The following is an 8850-nucleotide window of genomic DNA, read 5'->3' as shown; positions in this document are numbered from 1 at the left end:
GCAATTTGTTCAGCAGAGTGATGTAAGCTTCGTTATGATTGCATCATCCATGACTTCTAGGAATAACATGACGCAATTCATATCATGTATGATGCAATACCAGCTTCAGATTGCATCATTCATTGTTTTGCCTAAAAATCAAGTACTGTCCAAAGCCAGTCATAGATGTATTCCTAGATCCAGTCAAAGATGTATTTTAGTCATTTCTGGTTTAAATTGAGATTCCTTCCCTTTATAACTCACTTATCCTCCGCCATTCCCAAGTGAAGGGTCATATATACTGATCCAATAGCATATCTTGAAAACTAGAGCCAGTCAACAATTTTAAGCATCATTTTCATTCTCAGTGACCCAGAATTAGTAAAGTTGGACTACATTTATTTCAGAAGCATTTTGGCTGTAGAGCAGTGTAATTTCCTAAATTCAAAAAATTTTTTGCAGACAACATGGAGGAATTCTATCTTAGGTCTTGTCCTAACAGATAAAGAGGAACTAATCAAAGGAAAAAAATAGGTACAAGTGATCACGACTTGATCATATTTACAATATGCAAGCAGAATAAAGTCCAGATCTGTAATTATATATATTATATGCGAGCACACACACACACACAGGTGCTTTAATAGTACCCATTTCACAAAGCTGAAACAATTATGAGCCTAATCAGCTGGGCGAAAGAATTTAGGTACAAAAATGTGATGATCATTGGGAATTATTTAAGCACATCTTACTAGATGTCCAAAAAGTCACAATCAAGAAAGTTGTAATGGTTAAAACACACTAATTTGGTTTAGAGGGTAAGTGAAGGCAGCTGTTTTATAAACAAATGGAAGAAATGGGATGTTGCTAGATGTGAATATAAATCAGAAGTTAGGAACTGTAGAAAATTGAGAAAGGAAACAAAGGGACATAAGGAGAAATTTATGGCCAACAGAGTTAAGGACAATGAAGAGTTTTTAAAATATATTAGGAACTAAAAGAATCCTGACAGTGGTATTGGTCCATTACTAGATGGAAGTGGTAGGATTATTGATAACAACAAAGAAAAGGCAGAAGGTGTTCAATAAACATTTCTGTTCTGTATTTGGGGAATGATATAGTCTTATAGTATAGTGATTAGATTCTTTCCTTTCCACTAGTAACTCTGGAGGATTTTAAAACAGAAGTTATTAAAGTTAGCCTTTTTAAAAATCAGTAGAACCAGATAACTTGTATCCAAGGATTTTAAAAGAGCTGGCTGAGGAGCTTGAGGGGATATTAATGTTTCAATAAGACTTGGAGCACTGGGGAAGCTGCAGCACACAGCTAATGTTGTGCCAATTTTTTAAAAGGGTAAACATGATGCCAGGGTAATTACAGGCCTGTCAGCCTGACATCAATCCTGTGCAAGGCAATGGAATGGCTAATGCAGGATAGGATAGTAAAGGATGGTAATGTAATTACTGGAGATCAAATCTAAGGATCCTATCAAACTAACTTGATATTGATTTTTGGTAAGATTACAAGTTTGGTTGAGAAAAGTAAGTGTTGACATAATATATTAAGACTTTTTGTAATTTATTGGTACTGCACAACATGTTGAATAAAAACCTAGAGCAATATAAAATTAACACAGCACACATTACATGAATTGAAACTGGCTAACTATTAGATCTCAAATGGTAACTAGCTATTTAACATTTTTGTCAATGACATAGAAGAAAAGCAAAATAATCAAAAGTTGGGGGAGTAGTAAAAATGAAGAGAACAGGTCACTGATTCAGAGCAATCTGGATCGCTTGGCAAACTGGGCACTAAAAATGTGCTTTTTAATATAGCTAAATGTAAATGTATACATCTAAGAACAAAATCTTGGCCATACTTACAGGATGGTGACTATCATGTGAGGCAAGGACTCTGAAAAAAATGAGGGTGTCATACTGGATACTCAGCTGAACAAGAGTTCCCTGTGTGATACTGTGCTAAATGAGCTAATGGGATGCATAAACAGTAATCTTGACTAGGAGTAGAGAGGATATTTTACCTCTATATTTGTCCCTGGTTCAACAGTTACAGGAATACTGTGTCCAGTTCTCGTGCCCACAACTCAAGAAGGATGCTGATAAATTGGAGAGGGTTTGGGGAAGAGCCACAAAAAATGATTAAAGAATTAGAAAACATGCCTTATAGTGATAGCCTAACAAAGGGAGGTTAAGGGATTGCTTAATTACAGCCTATATACACATTTCTATATGGGGAATATTTACTAATGGGCTCTTCAGTCTAGCAGAGAATGGTATAACAATCCAATGGCTAGAAGTTGCAGCTGGACAAATTCAGACTGGAAATCATGAATACATTTTTAATGATGGGATCAATTAACCATTGTAACAATTTACCAAGGGTCACAGTGGATTCTCCATCACTGACAACATTTAAATAAAGATTTGATGTTTTTCTAAGAATTATTTTGAGGAAGTTTCATGGCCTGTGATCTTGATACAGTAGGCACCACAGACATTTGGTGGAATGAGGATAACCAACGGGACACAAAAACAACGAGGAATCCAGTGGCACCTTAAAGACTAATGTTTATTTGGGCATAAGCTTTCATGGGTAAAATACCCACTTCTTGAATGCAGTGATACCAGCATACAATATATATCTAAGAATCACAGAGTAGGTCACTCTAATAGGGGAGTGGCACTACATGTGAAAGAAAGCATATAAATAAAATAATCTTAAATGACAGTACCACAGAACCTCTATGTAGAGAAATTCCATGCTTGAACAATAAGACTATATCAGTAGGAATATATTACTGACCACCTCACCATGATGGTCATGGTGATTGTGAAATGCTAAGGGAGATTTAACAGGCTACAAAACCAACAAATGCAATAATAATGGGATATTTCAACTATCCTCATACGGACTGGGTACGCGTCACCTCAGGAAGGGACAACATTTCTAGATGCTTGAAATGATTGTTTCTTGGAACAGTTCATCCTGGAACCCACAAAGGAAGAGTAAATTCTTGATTTAGTCCTCAGTGGAGCACAGGAACTGGTATGAGACGAGAATACAGGAGGAGAACCACTTGGTAATAGCAACCACAGTGAAATAAATTTAACATTCTTGTATGGGGAAAAAGTGCTAATAAAACCCACCACAGTAGCACTTAACTTCAAAAAGAGGAATTACAGAAAAAACTAGGAAATTAGTTAAACAAAAATTAAAGCAGTCACAAGAGTGAGATACACGTAAACTGCATGGAGACTATTTAAAAACACCATAATAGAGGCTTAAACTAAGCATATACCCCAAATAAAACAAAACAGTAGAGGGACATAAAAAAAAAAAACAAACCACACCACACTAATCAGCCACCATGGATAAACAGCAGAGTAAAAAAGGCAGTTAAAGTAAAATAGGCTCTCTCTAAAAATTGGAAGTCAAATCCTAGTGAGGAAAATAGAAGGAAGCACAAATGAAGTGCCAAAGTATAATAAGGCAGGCCAAGAAAATATTTGAAGACACAAAAACTAACAACAAAATTTTCAAGTAGATGAGAAGCAGGAAGCCTGCCAGTCAGTAGGAGGATTCAGATGCTAAAGGATAACTAGAGGAAGACAGGGCCATTATTGAGAAGCTAACTGAATTATTTGCATAGGTCTTCAGTGCAAAGGATGTGGAGAGATCCCCACAACTAAGCCATACTTTTTGGATGACATATTGGAGGAACTGTCCAGGACTGAGGTGTCAGTGGTGATGGTTTTGGAATAAATTAAACAGTAATGAGTCACCAGGATGGCATTCACCCCAGAATTCTGAAGGAACTCAGATATGAAATTGTAATCAATTGCTGAAATCAGCCTCTGTACTGGATGCCTGGAGGGTAGCTAATGTAATGTGGATTTTTTTGAAAAAAGGTTCCAGAGTGGATCCTGGAAAGTACAGGACAGTAAGCCTCACTTCTGTACCCAGCACATTGGTGAAGACTATAGTAAAGAACAGAATTATTAGACACAATGACTAACACAATATGTTGGGACTCAACGTGGCTTTTGTAAAGGGACATCATACATCACTAATCTATTAGAATTCTTTGAGGGTGTCAACAAGCATGTAAACAAGTTTGATCCAGTGGATATAGTGTACTTACACTTTCAGAAAACCTATGAAAAAGTCACTCATCAAAAACTCTGAAGGAATCAGCCTTGGCATGAGAGGAAGATTCTCTCATGGATCAAAAACTGGTTAAGAGAGAAGAAATAAAGTGTAGAAATCTGTGATCTGTTTTCACAGTGGAGAGAGGAAAGTAGCAGGGTTCTCCAAGGAACTGTACTGGGACAAGTGCTATTTAACATGTTAATAAATGATCTGGAAAGGTGGGTAAACAGTAAGGTGTCAAAATTTGCAGACAATATACATTCACTCAAGATAATTAAGTCCAAAGCTGAATGTGAAGAGTTGCAAAGGTATCTCACAAAACTGGTTGACTGAGCAAGAAAATGGCAGCTGAAATTCAATGTTAATAAGTGCAAGTAATGCACACTGGAAAACATAATCCCAGCTATACATAGAAAATGATGGGATCTAAATTGGCTGTTACCAGTTGAGAGAGATCTTGGAGTCATCATGGACAGTTCTCTGAACACATCTGCTCAGTGTACAGTGGTGGTCAAAAACAGCTAATAGAACATCAACATCCCTTTCCTAATATTACACCATAACATAAATTCATAGTACACCTTGACCACATCATGCAGTTCTGGCTTCCCCTTCTCAAAAGGCATATTAGAACTGCAAAAGGTATAGAAAAGGGCAACAGAAATTATTAGGAATATGGAACAGCTTCCATATGATGAGATATTAAAAACACTGGGACTGCTTGTCTTAGAAAAGAGACAGCTAAGGGGGATACTATAAAGGTCTATGAAGTCATCAGTGCTATGGAAAAAGTGAATATGAAAGTGTTTTACACTCCTTCACACAACACAAGAACTAGGTAGTCACCCAATGAAATTAACAGGCAGCAGGTTTAAAAACAAAAGAAAGTACTTCACCCAATGCACAATTACTGCCAGGACTGTTGTGAAGACCAAAAGTGTAAGTGAGCTTAAAAAGACATTGGATCTATCCTCCAGGAATTTGCTTATCAGTGGCTATTAGCCAAGATGTTCAAGGATACAACCCCATTCTCTGGGTGTCCTTAAGCCTCTGTCAGAAGCTGGGGCTGGAAGACGGGATGGATCATTTGAAATTGCCATGTGCTGTTGTCATAAACAGATAGTTAAAGGTTAATGCCTCTTTTACCTGTAAAGGGTTAAGAAGTTCACCTAGCCTAGCTGACACCTGAGCAGAGGAACCAATGGGGAACAAGATGTTTCAAAAGGAAGGAGGGAAGTTTTCCTTTGTTTAGAGTTTCAGTTTCAGCCAGAGTGAAAAAGATCAAGGAACCAGCCTCTTATCAGAGTAATAAGTTTGAGAAAGGGATAAAATAGGTTTAATGTGTATTTTCTTTGTAACTTGTCTTGGTACCATTAAGGCATATAGGCATGAAAGTCCATTTGGAGAACAGTCCTTGAACTGCAGCCATGCTTCCAACCCCAAGCATAAGGGAATTATCAAATTTGGGTATTCTTGTGTGTATTGAGATTTTTGCCCAGGGGAACATCCTCTGTGTTTTGAATCTGTTGTCTGTGAGAGTAGCTGGTATGCTAATCTCTCCCAGAGGGTTTTCTTTTACCTTTCTTTTCTTTAATTAAAAGCCTTTTTCTTAATACTTGATTGATTTTTTCCTTGTTTTAAGATCCAAGGGCTTTGGATCTGTGTTCACCAGAAAATTGGTGAAGTCTCTCAAGGCTACCCAGGGAAGAAAAGTAGTGCTTGGGGGTGGTGGCAGTGATACCAGATCTAAGCTGGTAATTAAGCTTAGAAGTATACATGCAGGTCCCCACATCTGTACCCTAAAATTCAGAGTGGGGAAGGAACATTGACATGGTAAGCAGCGGTGAGGGATTTTTTAGGAACCAAAAGCCAGATTTTTTTTTCCTCCTTTGAGATGCTGGGGAAGCAGTGAAGGAGAATATCCTGAAGGCAAACAGATAAGAGATTCTAACAGAGGGCTTTTTGTTAGAAGGGAAGCTCCAGCTGTGATCACTGGAGGGTCATTAACATTGCCAAGGCAAGTCACAAAAACCTGTTTTACTTGTTTTTTTTTCCCTAAAGAGTCACATTACAGTAACCAAAGATTCCAAGCTGTTCCCCCCGCCCCCCACTCCCCACAGATAGCTAAGGTAGACTGGGGGAAAATGTCAGGCAAAGAAAAAAAACACTATCCAACAGCAGCTAGAATTAGCTAAACTCCAGGCTGAGGAAAGCCAAAAGGAACATGACAGACAGATGGCCAGGGCTGAGGCTGCCCAAAAAAGAGCTATGGAGGTAAGACAAAAAGAGAGAGAAAGCATTAACTGGAATTAGCGAGGGCTAAGCAGGATTACCAGCCAATCCTAACAACACTTCCCCAGGTACTGTTTCCCATCCCAGAAAATTCCCCACCTACAAGACAGGTGATAATACTGAGGCCTTCTTAGAAAAATTTCAAAAGGGCCTGCCTTGGGTACAGCATCTCTACAGACTGGTACATGATAGAGTTGAGGCCACAGCTCAGAGGACCTTTAGCAGAGGTGGCGGCTGAAATGCCTAAGGAACGCATGAATGATTATAAACTTTTTCAAACCAAGGCCAGAATCAGAATGGGGCTAACACCTGAGCATGCCCATTGGCGGTTCAGAGCCCTAAGGTGGAAACCAGATGTGTCATTTACCCGACACGCCTACCACATTGGAAAGAATTGGGATGCCTGGATATCAGGAGCAAGTGCTGAATCTGTGGAAGCTCTGTCCTTGCTAATGCAAATGGAGCAGTTCTTAGAAGGTGTTCCTGAGGAAATAGAAAGGTACATCCTAGATGGGAAGCCCAAAACAATAACCAAGGCGGGGGAGATCGGAGCCAAATGGGTGGATGTGGCAGAAAAGAAAAAAAACTACTAGCAATTGGAGCGAATATCAAAGGGGGCAAACCGAAACCAAATCCTATCACAGCAGGCAACCCAAGGCCCCACCTACAACCCAAGTAAAGCCCCAGACACCTTATTGTCCCACCTCACCAATCTCCAGCAACCCACCTTGGCGCAATGACCAGTCAGCTGGGTGATGTTTTAAATGCAATGAACTGGGACATATGAAGGCCCACTGCCCGAAGAACCCCAACCGATTACAGTTCATTACACCACAATCACACCAAAGATCCCCAGGCCCAGATGCCTCTCAAGTACCCTTGGAGCGAAGGGAAACCTTAAGAGTGGGCGGAAAGAAGATTATCGCGTGGAGGGACACTAGGGCACAAGTATCAGCTATCCACCAATCCTTAGTGGATCCCCAATTCATCAACCCAGAGGCCCAAGTGACAATTCACCCATTCATGTCAAAATCTTTAAACTTGCCTACAGCTGAGTAGCCTGTCCAGTACAAGGGCTGGTCAGGAATGTGGACTTTTGCAGTCTATGACAATTATCCCATCCCCATGCTACTGGGGGAAGACTTGGCCAACCATGTGAAGCTGGCTAAGAGGGTGGGAATGGTCACATGCAGCCAGGCCAAGCAAGCTTCCACACCCATCCCTGTTTCTGAGCCATCCACTAGGGCCCCGTCTGTGTTACCAGAGACCCTGACAGAGGTGGTGGAACTGGATCTTCTACCCATGAATGCTACAGCCGTAGTGAATCAAGTCCCAGAACCGGAACTGGCAAAGCAACCAGCACCAGAACCGTTGCCAGCACTGACTCCAGCGCTTGCAAACCCATCTACAACTCCAATGCCAGAGGGCACCAGCGGGCCTGAACTGGCAGAAGCAGCAGACAACCCTACCCCAGAGGCTCAGCCAAAGCCTGAAATATCACATAGTGCACCAGCGGAGAGCGGTTCACAATCAACAAAAACAACCCCATCACCTACATCGCTTCCACAGGGGCCAAGCCCAAGTCCACAGTCTAAGGAGGAACTGATGTCTCCAGCATCAAGGGAACAGTTCCAGGCTGAGCAGGAAGCAGATGACAGCCTTCAGAAAGCTTGAGTGGTGGAACGGAGCACCCCATCGCCTCTCAGCTCTTCTAACCGATCCTGGTTTGTTGTAGAACAAGGACTTTTATACAAGGAGACTCTTTCTGGCGGACATAGACAGTTGGTAGTTCCAACTAAGTACCGGGTAAAGCTCTTAAGCTTAGCCCATGATCATCCCAGTTGGCATTCTAGGGCGAACAGAACAAAAGACAGGTTGGGGAAGTCCTTCCACTGGGAGGCAATGGGTAAGGACGTTGCTAATTATGTCCAGTCTTGTGAGATGTGCCAATGAGTGGGAAAGCCCCAAGACCAGGTCAAAGCCCCTCTCCAGCCACTCCCTATAAATGAGCTCCCATTTCAGTGAGTAGCTGTGGATATTCTGGGTCCTTTCCCAAAGAAGACCCCCAGAGGAAAGCAGTACATACTGATTTTCATGGATTTTGCTACCCGATGGCTGGAAGCAGTAGCTCTAAGCAACACCAGGCCTAAAACGGTGTGCCAGGCCTTAGCAGACATTTTTGCCCGGGTAGGTTAGCCCTCCGACATCCTTACGGATTTGGGAACTAACTTCCTGGCAGGGACAATGAAAAACCTGTGGGAAGCTCATGGGGTGAACCACTTGGTTTCCATCCCTTACCACCATCAAACCAATGGCCTGGTGGAGAGGTTTAATGGAACTTTGGGGGCCATGATACATAAATTCGTAAATGAACACTCCAATGATTGCAGCAGTTGCTTTTTGCCT

The sequence above is a fragment of the Gopherus flavomarginatus genome, chromosome 5, assembly GCF_025201925.1.
Source record: "Gopherus flavomarginatus isolate rGopFla2 chromosome 5, rGopFla2.mat.asm, whole genome shotgun sequence".
NCBI lineage: Eukaryota > Metazoa > Chordata > Testudines > Testudinidae > Gopherus > Gopherus flavomarginatus.
This window is presented reverse-complemented; position numbering follows the sequence as displayed.